Source organism: Dermacentor silvarum, unplaced genomic scaffold, assembly GCF_013339745.2.
Source record: "Dermacentor silvarum isolate Dsil-2018 unplaced genomic scaffold, BIME_Dsil_1.4 Seq716, whole genome shotgun sequence".
In the NCBI taxonomy this organism is placed as follows: domain Eukaryota; kingdom Metazoa; phylum Arthropoda; class Arachnida; order Ixodida; family Ixodidae; genus Dermacentor; species Dermacentor silvarum.
The window spans coordinates 30,184-40,001 of record NW_023606669.1 but is presented as its reverse complement, the minus strand read 5'-3'; the positions used below and the strand labels follow the sequence as shown (position 1 = coordinate 40,001).

General features: G+C 45.8%; 1 non-coding gene across 1 annotated transcript; it reads left to right on the top strand.

The window, feature by feature from the left end:
• The first annotated feature begins 9,025 nt into the window (after positions 1 to 9,025).
• On the top strand, positions 9,026 to 9,192 carry LOC119435451 (U1 spliceosomal RNA). The gene has a single exon (XR_005188843.1). It is a non-coding gene; the product is annotated as a U1 spliceosomal RNA (small nuclear RNA).
• Positions 9,193 to 9,818: the final 626 nt, after the last annotated feature.

Genomic DNA, 9,818 nt, shown 5'->3' with positions numbered 1-9,818 from the left:
TGAGGCACGCCGTGGTGGGGGACTCCCGATTAATTTTGACCACCTGGGGTTCTTTAACGTGCACCTAATGCGTAGTACACAAGCGTTTTTGCATTTCGTCCCCGTCAAAACGCGCCCGCCGCAGCCGGGAATCCAAGCTGCGACCTCGTGCTATAGTAGCGCATCGCCACGGCTACTTAGCCACCCACGGCGGGTATACAGCCGGAACTCGTTCCCTTCCTTGCTTCCTTCCATGCAAGAAAAGCGCGGGCATCAATGCCGACGCTTGTCTGATTTTGGTCATGTGAATTTAACCGATTACTCGCGATTAAACAATTATTCAAAATTAAAGCTTTAATCAATAGTTTGGAAGGTTAATCGATCATTCACCAAGCCCTAATAGTAACAATTAGTAATAATACATTTCGATGGTAGTTAACCATACCCGGCTCTTGCAAAGCCCTTTTTCTTATTTATTTTGACCACACGTGTTGGCACACGCCGTATTATAGCTAAATAAATGCGTGACCGAGTTGCATAAGGACCTATGGAACTTATTGTCCGTAATCAACCACTCGTAGTCTGCGTGCTGGTCTGTCTGTGTCCCGGCACCTCTCTCGCGTGGCTTCTGTCCCTAGACACAGCACTTGTGCTTCAGTTACACAGGCAGTTATTACGAGTCAGTCCTGCAAATATATCTAGAGCCACAAAGCAAAGCGTCTAACATCCTTCCGTTTGGAACTGCGTTCTCGGTCTTTCTTGAACTTAGTTTCTTAAAGGCGCCACACCGTAAGATAATACGTGCAAGCACATACACGCACACAGCCTTCATGTCGCGCCACCAGACGCAGTTCATAACAAGATACACTCAACTTTTATTCTTTTTTCTTACTTCTTTTTTTTTTACGATCAGATTCCCCTAACGTGGCTCTGGCAAGGACCCAAGCCGGCCCACCATTCTTTCGATTTACAGTAGCGCCGTTCAACGGCGCTTGCCAGAGCAGCGGCGCACACAAATCTACAGCGGCACAGCGTCTTCCGAGCCGGGTCGAAGCACCCAGTGGCTTGTGTCGCTACAGGAGAGATGTGCCGCCGGCACGGGGACCGCCGCTGTCGACAATACATGCGCGCCAACGGGCGTCCTTTTACGCCTCCCTTTTTACGAGCCCGCCATTCTTGCTACAACAAACGCGGGACTATACCGGGCACGCTGCATCCTCTCCGGATCTCCGGGAAAGCAATGCATGCACTGCCGTGCCACCCAGCAACCACAATTCCCGAACGAGGCGAGGAGCAGAGGGGGGGAGGATAGGTGCCCTCCCCTCGAGGCTCCCCAAAGCGAGCGCGGCCAGTAAGCCATGACAAACGGCTGTCGGTGCGGCCCTGAATACGTCATTAGCCCAATGGATTCGGCTCGGCTTTAGTCACCCTTATCACTGCCGCCGCCGGCGGCGATCCCCCGCCTGCCTGCTACACGTGTACCGCGTGTATTAGGCACCCTTGTGCGCAGGTCGGGACGGTCGGGACACTCACGTGCAGTCGACGACGCCGCACTCCCTCTCCTCCACGGCAGCGGACGCGCGCTGCCATTGAAACGGTTGCGGGCACACTCTGCGAGCCGCTACGCCAACAGGGCCAGAATGAACGCACTTGCGCTCGCAGGTGTCCGAGTCCCTTGTAGTTTGCATCCTTAGGTGATGCATATGTGCCGGAGAAGACGAAGCGCTACAGACTTTAATGAGCAGCTGGAGATACTAGCCTGGCTGACAGCATGATCTCAACCAGGCTAATATCGGCTTCAGCAACTTCTACATCCCATAGCACGACATCATCAGTGGCCACATTCATATCATGTATTGAATATTACTGCAGCATAGGCTTTTTTTGTGTGCTCAGTGTGACGCCACATTTATGTGTGTTTTATCAATCGCACGCACGAACGCACACGCAAGCGTTTCTTTTGGCAAAAAATGTTGGCTTTATCTCACGGTGGTTTCACACAAAGCACAGAGAAGGTTTAGCCAGCCGTTTTCTTTAAAAAAAACACACACTAAAGAGAAGCAGTAAATCAGTTTCAACTGATATAATATTCTTTCAAGACTCTATGTTCATTAATTTCATGGTAGGAGATTGATTACTAGAAGAAAAAAATGAAAGCCAAACTTCTATTTTAAGAACTTCGTACTGAAACCTCAGCGCTGGTATGTCAGTGTGACGTCACGGATCACGATGCATTTTCTTGTATTTGAGCCTCTGAGGCCGGAACAGCCAAATCCATGACGTCAGGGCTAGATTGTGCGCGAACTTCAAGGCGGTGCCACCACCATGTCCTTCATTCTTGCGTCCTTTCTATCTCATATCAAGCCTCCTCTAACGGTAAGAGTGACTTTTCTTTCGTATTTTAGAAAGGTAATTTACTAATATAGATCCATCTATTTTTCTCTGGAGTGTCCCTTTAAGTTATCCTGTGCCGATAGGGCTTCGGAGGGCTCACGGAGACAAACGCGGTCCCTGCCTTGGAGACCGAGTGCGGTTCGAACTGCACACACATAGGCACGCACAACCATTACAATGGGCACGTACTCTACTTCTGCAAGGAAGCTATGTTGAAGTCAATGCACGTAACTACAACTTGCTTGCATTATTTGTAATTTTAAGCGCTTGCATATTACGCTTTATTATAGTCTTTTGTATTCTGTGACGGAGCTCACTTTTACCTGTTATATTCTGCGCGTGCATTATTTTAACTCTCTGTATTCCTCATTTGCTTACATGCTCATCGCTGTCTACATTGCGGCCGCGTATGTGTGTTTGTGACTTTACACAAACTCGTTGTAGTGCGACTTGGCCTTTGCCTTTTATATCTATACGTTTGTGGACGTATAGGCCTATGTGCTGTGAATTTCTGGCCCTATGAGGTTTTTTTTTTTCTCTTGTCTTACTTATATATATATATATATATATATATATATATATATATATATATATATATAGGGTGTCCCAGCTATCACGCAGCATGATTTAAAAAGGAGGAACGGCGTTACGCGAAGCAAACCTAGTGCGTATTGTTTCCAGTACAGTGGAGTAGCCGCCAGTATTTTTTTCGTTACTGCGATTTAATTAATTAATTATAATTACTTATCTAACTCGAGAAGTACTGTCATAATTACCAAAGTGTCAATGAGGAAGTTGTAGAGTAACATGAAAAACTCCCGATACAGCTTTCCGTTGCTCAATACGTCAATTCGTATGTGCGGCAATTCTGCGTGTATTCGCGGGCTTCTTTCAGACTCGGAAAAACACATTTATGTATAGCATGTATTGAGCAACGGAAAGCTGTATCGGGAGTTTGCTCTACAACTGTTGCTCTACAACTTTCTGATTGACACTTTGATAATTAGGACAGTACTTCTCGAGTTAGATGACTAATAATAATTAATTAATTAAATCTCAGTAACGAAAAAAATACTGGCGGCTACTCCACTGTACTGGAAACAATACTCACTAGGTTTGCTTCGTGTAATGCCGTTCCTCCTTTTTTAAATCGTGCTGCGTGATAGCTGGGGCTCCCTGTATATAGCATATTAAACGATATATATAGACTTATTAAACTGTCGTTTTTGCTAGCGAAAAAGAGTAGCCGTCACCATTATCGGGTGACTACACCTCTTTCTTTTATTTTCATTTCAATAAAAAAAGTAACGGCTAAACAAAATAATTTTGAGACTTCAGCTGTAGCTGGGTTGACTTTTTGTATAGAAGACAATAAAGCACAACAAAAACAACCGGTAGTGACCACTACAGAATGGCCACTTCCTGTAGGTTCGCAGAAAGTGCGAGCCTACGTACCTGTTGTTTTTGGCACACACTTTCTGAAGCTCCTAGGGGTTACTTAATTTAAAGCTGAGAATAACAAAGCGCAACACAATTTTGATACTTTGGCGCCGGTGTATAGGTGACCTTGCTCCGGAGGAAATAATGCAGAACCAAAACAAGATACACGTCCGCCCTTGATCGATATAACGAAATTAAACAAGAAAGATCAATAGAATCTATAAGGACGAATCATATAACATGGACAGAAGAAAAATGCAAGGATACCGCAAGTTTTTTGAGTAGTCTCCATGTTCATGTATACCCCACCTTCTTTTGCATACTACTATGTTGAATATAGAATGCATGCATTATCTTCGTTCGTTCGCAACGTGTTCAGAGAGCGCAAATAACTAGAACCAGGGATCACAATATTCCCACAGCAGCGACAGATCCTTCGTAGTCGTTTTATATAGACATCCTCGTTTGTAAAGAAATTGCTTAGACGTCATCAATGTCCCTCTAAACAGCCACATGTGAGCTGACAAAGCCCTCAGGTGATTTTCTTCTAATCGCTGACCAGATTAAGTCCCTGTGAGTTCACAATTCTAATTTCTCAGACGTGTAGTGAAAACGACGAGGATAAGAATTTTGAAAATATAGCACAAAAAACAAAACAAGTGTGACGTCTGCAGTTTATTCTTTTTCGGGCATATCCATAGCATGTAAATTAATTTTTCACAATATACGTTAATGACAGCATTTGCCAATGTCCCTCTAAACAACCACATGTGAGCTGACAAAGCCCTGTAGGTGATTTTCTTCTAATCGCTGACCAGATTAAGTCCCTGTGAGTTCACAATTCTAATTTCTCAGACGTGTAGTGAAATGTCAGATTCTCAGACGTGTAGTGAAAACGACGAGGATAAGAATTTTGAAGATATAGCACAAAAAACAAAACAAGTGTGACGTCTGCAGTTTATTCTTTTTCGGGCATATTCATAGCATGTAAATTAATTTTTCACAATATACGTTAATGACAGCATTTGCCATGTACGGACAAATTTGGTACTATCATTCATTAGCCGACTACACGCAGAAAGTATAACGCCACGGACCACTTCCTCCTCAGCACTTTCATCCTTCGTGAGTTATACTGCATCAATTCTGATGAAAGCGTTTTCTGCGCTTGATTTCAACAAAAAAGAAAAAAAAAGAAAAAAAGTTGTCGTACTTGCGTATTTTCATCTCTTTCCTTACATGGCTTCTTTCAGCTGCTCAGACCTCAGACACGTGATAATAAATTAAACGCTTTCGGCAGATCACAACCTATAGCACTCAAATCCTCAAACCTCCGAGATGTCCAAGGGTATTGTTATTCTTCAGCCCACTTACTGCGCACAAAGAAGGCTACATGTATACCGAAGAGTTTCAACTCATATATTCCATTTTCCTTCTCCAACTTCCCAGCCTCTGCGTCACAGCGTGAGACGCGGCGCCAAGACGGAAGCTTGGCTTCGACACCTAACTTGGACCAGATCACCGGCAAGCCGATGATAAATGACCGCCCGTTTGAAATATCGCTCCGGCTTGAACTCGACAATGACCACGACGCAGCGTGGGCGCTCGATAGTGGGCACGCGCGGAAATTTCAGCTGCGTCCTATATTATAATGCACCGTCACCGCACCACGCTCGCTTCCTCGCACAGACACGCACGCACACACACAAATGCAAAGCACCCGTCGTGCGCAGTCATTCTTCAAACTGCCCAGCAGTTCCTTCTCTATTATTTTGTCTTCTCGTTCGTTTCGCTTCACATCCTTAAACCCAACAAAAAAGAAAAGTATAAGACCCAATAAAAATTAAAAAAAAAAAAACAATATACGGGCTATCCTGAAAGACGGCGATGTTCGGGAACGCCAGAAGCGGGCGCCTCCGTCATTCAGTCGTGAAATATGGACCGGCAGAGACGTCCTCGACAGCGGCGCCCATCGATCATACGATTAAACCACAGCGCGCTGACGGGCCGCGCTTAATTTTAATTGAAAATGGATGGCCGTCCCGACCTTGGCGCTTCCCGCACACCCGCGTGGGTGTGCGGGAAGCCCCCGCGACCCCCGCGAATACGAGCGCGCAACGCCCAGGTGCAACTGCGAGCGCATCAGCCTTGCCATTTTTAAGAATTGAATCGTTCGCAAGCGGAAGACAGGATTGGTGACTCGGTGGGCGCTGGAGTATATACGATTCGCTTCGAACATGGAGTGACGTTCCTGAAGATCGTCGAACCCTTCAGAGATACATACACGTATACGCCTTGGAAGAGGTCGTCTGCTGCTTGCACTTACTGTAATGCTTCTGTGGAACATCTGCTGATCGAGTGTCCGAACGCCTGGGAGAACCGCCGCTCGAACCGGCTTGTAGGCGTCCTTAATCTGTGCAGAAGGTTCTTGAACCCTGCAGTCGTGCCTGACAAACCAAGACACGCTGTCAAAGCTATTGGTGATTTTATGTAATCTTTTTGAAAGACGATCCAATATGAATGTGCTCAGTATCTGACTTTGTGCATGTTTATGTGAACTTGCACTATTTTTATACGTGCTCTATTCTGCGCCAGGCTTTTTTTTTTTTTTTTCAGGGCCGTGACTGTACAGATATATGCAGTTTAGGTAACGCACGTTGTGACTGGACGTTCGATAGTCACCGATAAAACGCGCTCTGACTGTTCATTGTACAGCAGGCCGGTCTCCGCTATATTACGTTACTCCTTTACTTTCTTTTTCTTTTTTCCTACATTCCTTTGTCGCTGCAGTTTATTTGTGATGATTGGGATAGCTGACGCTTCGGTGTCCTTTTTTATCATGGTCTCATCATTTAATAAACAACAACAGCAACCGTGGAATACGGTACACTTGCCGGTGCTTTTTTGAAGATTTTGACAGGGCAGGCCAGCAGCCACAAAAATGTCACTCATGCGCAGCCAGTGCAACATGTTCAGAAAGAGCAAGAAGTAAAACCCCGACCATGCAGTAGGAAACTATTGCGAGAGAATGGAAGGACATACCTGTCCTGATTGATCAATGCACCGACACACCGATGAGAGTGGAAAGAGACGCTAGAGATCGTGGCAGCACCGCCCCCCCCCCCCCCCCCTCATTTTTATTTACGATACGAGGCACGTTGCCATCGTGTGCGCGTGTGCACTAACACGCACAGCATATCCTTGTCTCTGGTGGCCCAATAACCCTATGTCAGCGATTAAAGTCAAGAGGGGGGGGGGGGGGGCGGTCTCGGGGGTGCACTGCCCTCCCTCAGTTTTTCGCGCGAAGCTTCTATACGCTATATATCCTGCGCCAGCGATGTAATGCTGAAAAAACCTGCTGCTCTCAGAGCTGCTCGAGCATCGTGCCACTGTTCCCGCGTTCATCGTCTGCTTCCACAGCTGGCTGCATTTCCGCTAATCATTCCAGCGTAGAATTTCACTTCTCTTCTGTCGTCGTAATGGGGAGGCCGCGTTTACGAGGGTATGAGCCATTCATTGTCTTACGTAACGGACAGATTTAATTTTCAAGCAATTTAATTTCGAAGTATCGCAAGCGGCAATGGCGGGCGAATGCTGCTAACCACACCGCCGAGCAAACTCGAGACATCGAACGCAAGCCACAACGGCAGACTGCAGGCATACCGTCAGTGACGTCGTTCTCTCCGTCGCAGCCGAACGTATGTGTAACTTCATAGTTGAGAAATACTTTAATGATCCCTCGGGATTAACGCAGTGATAAACACCGGGGCCGCACGTTCCAGCTTCGCTGGTTAACAATCTTCACGGAGTGGAAGGGCTGACGAATTTTACTAAACTTATACACATTAAAACACAAACATTAAACCAGTCAACACAAGCTTCGCTTGCACCCCTCTTCACAGTAGTGGAAGGGCGGTCAAATTTTTGGCAGGTCAACTGCGGCAGACATTCGACAAGCGCTGGCGTTGATTTCATTGCCAGTATAGTGCTCTGTGTGGGGCAATTCTAATTCTCCAATTTTTCGATTAATTATTTAATCGCAATTAATCGGTTGATGTGGCATGAGAAAAAAAAACAAGAAAGCAGGTGTTGTCGCGCTACTGTATGCATTTCCCCGAGGCACTGCACACGACGGTCACCACGTCCTTGTTCGACTAAGATTCTTGGCACAGCATACTGTTTCATGAGCCACCTGAGCGTGAAGCTACGCTCGTGAACTAGTGAAGGGTTGGTTCGCCTTGGTTTCTTTAGGTTACGAGTTACTTTTCATTCGTTTAGTTGTGCATTATGAGTGCTGTGTTGTACGAAAGACGCATGAATTTTGCCCAGTTTAGTAAGTAAGTTATGTGTGAAACCATAAAATATATTGTTGTAATGCCTGAGGTTGTCAATGAAGCAAGACAACTCGTGTTCTGTGTTAATCATGCTTTTAATCATGCCAAGTTAATCACGCTAGTTATGCCTTAACATTTCTTCGCCGGAGTGCAATAGTCATCGCCGTTTTAGCTACACCACAATAGCCATCCATACATATGTACGACTGCGCAACACGTAGTCACTGATGACGTCACAATCTGTGTTTCTCTCATCCACTGCTTATGTAGGAACCAACAATTGCACTGTCGTAAGGTCGCGTCGAACGGCCGGCGTAGAAGTCATGCCGTTGCCGCCATGCGACCGCATTCAACGTGATCGCCGTGCTGGCGTCGTCACAGACGTATACGCTCGTGACACACCAATAGTAAAGGAGGCACTGGACACACGCACATACGCACACAAATACAACAAATCACTCTACACAAACGTGTTGGTCCATCTGGTTGAGCTTTCCGGAAGGTTAAAACAATGCTATTAAAGCGCTTTAACTAATTGATGTGGCAGCTAAGGCTCTCAATTACAAATTAAATGCTTAGCGCCTGGTTGAGCAATTGGTTGTCAAGCGGTAGGTCGCACACCAGCCGGATGCGCTTGGATGGTCGGCTATATGTCTTACGTTAAAGCATGTAGTTTTTCCTCAATATGTTCGTTGCAAAGCAACAATTTTTTTTAATTTAAATTTATAGAATTGCGTACTGTGGTGTTTTGTAATCAAATCCCTAATTTTACGATTCTGACTCTTCAGCGGCGCTTTAGGTTTACTGCAAAACTGTCTTTCAAGCCTGTGCCAGATGCTGCATGCTGCTCTCGGTTTGTTCACGATGCAGCCAACATCATACTTACCTGGTGACGGGCTTTCTGGTGATAATGCAGCCAGGCCGGGGCCCCGTGCCGAGGCCTGCCATTGCACTCCGGTTGGCTGAAGCTACGCCACTTTCCCAAACTGGGATAGCTGGGACATTCAACTTTTGGTAGTGGGGCATGGCGTGCGCGCCAGCCCCCAATAATGATTTCAAAAGAAAGAGTTAAACAACCGTGTTCTTACCGTACAATTCCAAATGGAACATTAACATGCCCAATATTCGTTACTTCATCGCTAGCGTTTTATCATTTAACACGTTTTAATGTTCACAATTCCCTAACAATAGCAGTTACACAGACGCCGGTATAATGACGCTTGCGCGCAGTGTTGGTCATGATCCTGAGAATTCGTTTCAAGTGGATCCGCCTTGCGAACTTCACGGCTAGAATTTGTAAATTGCAATATGGGCCATAAGTTAATTAGAAACTTAATTAGTGAATTTGCGTTAATTAGTCCGTTATGCATTTCAATTTTTTTTCAAGTAATGTCCGCTTCTTCAAGTAGACCAGCTCATGAAAAAGAATTGTGCTATCTGCCACAGGCAACCTTTAAAAATTCTTGAAAGTATTTATTCGCTGAATCACCCGGTATATATATGTGACGCGAGCAGGAGGTTACGGACGGAAACAAACATGGACGCCCGAACACTGCCTTTTAATCTTCATCTTCCTCTCCTTTCAGACACCGTCCTTGTGCGTTTCGTTACACACTTCCACTTCCCCCTCCCCCCGAGAGAGTCGTAGGTGCAGGGGCGGATGAATGAAAA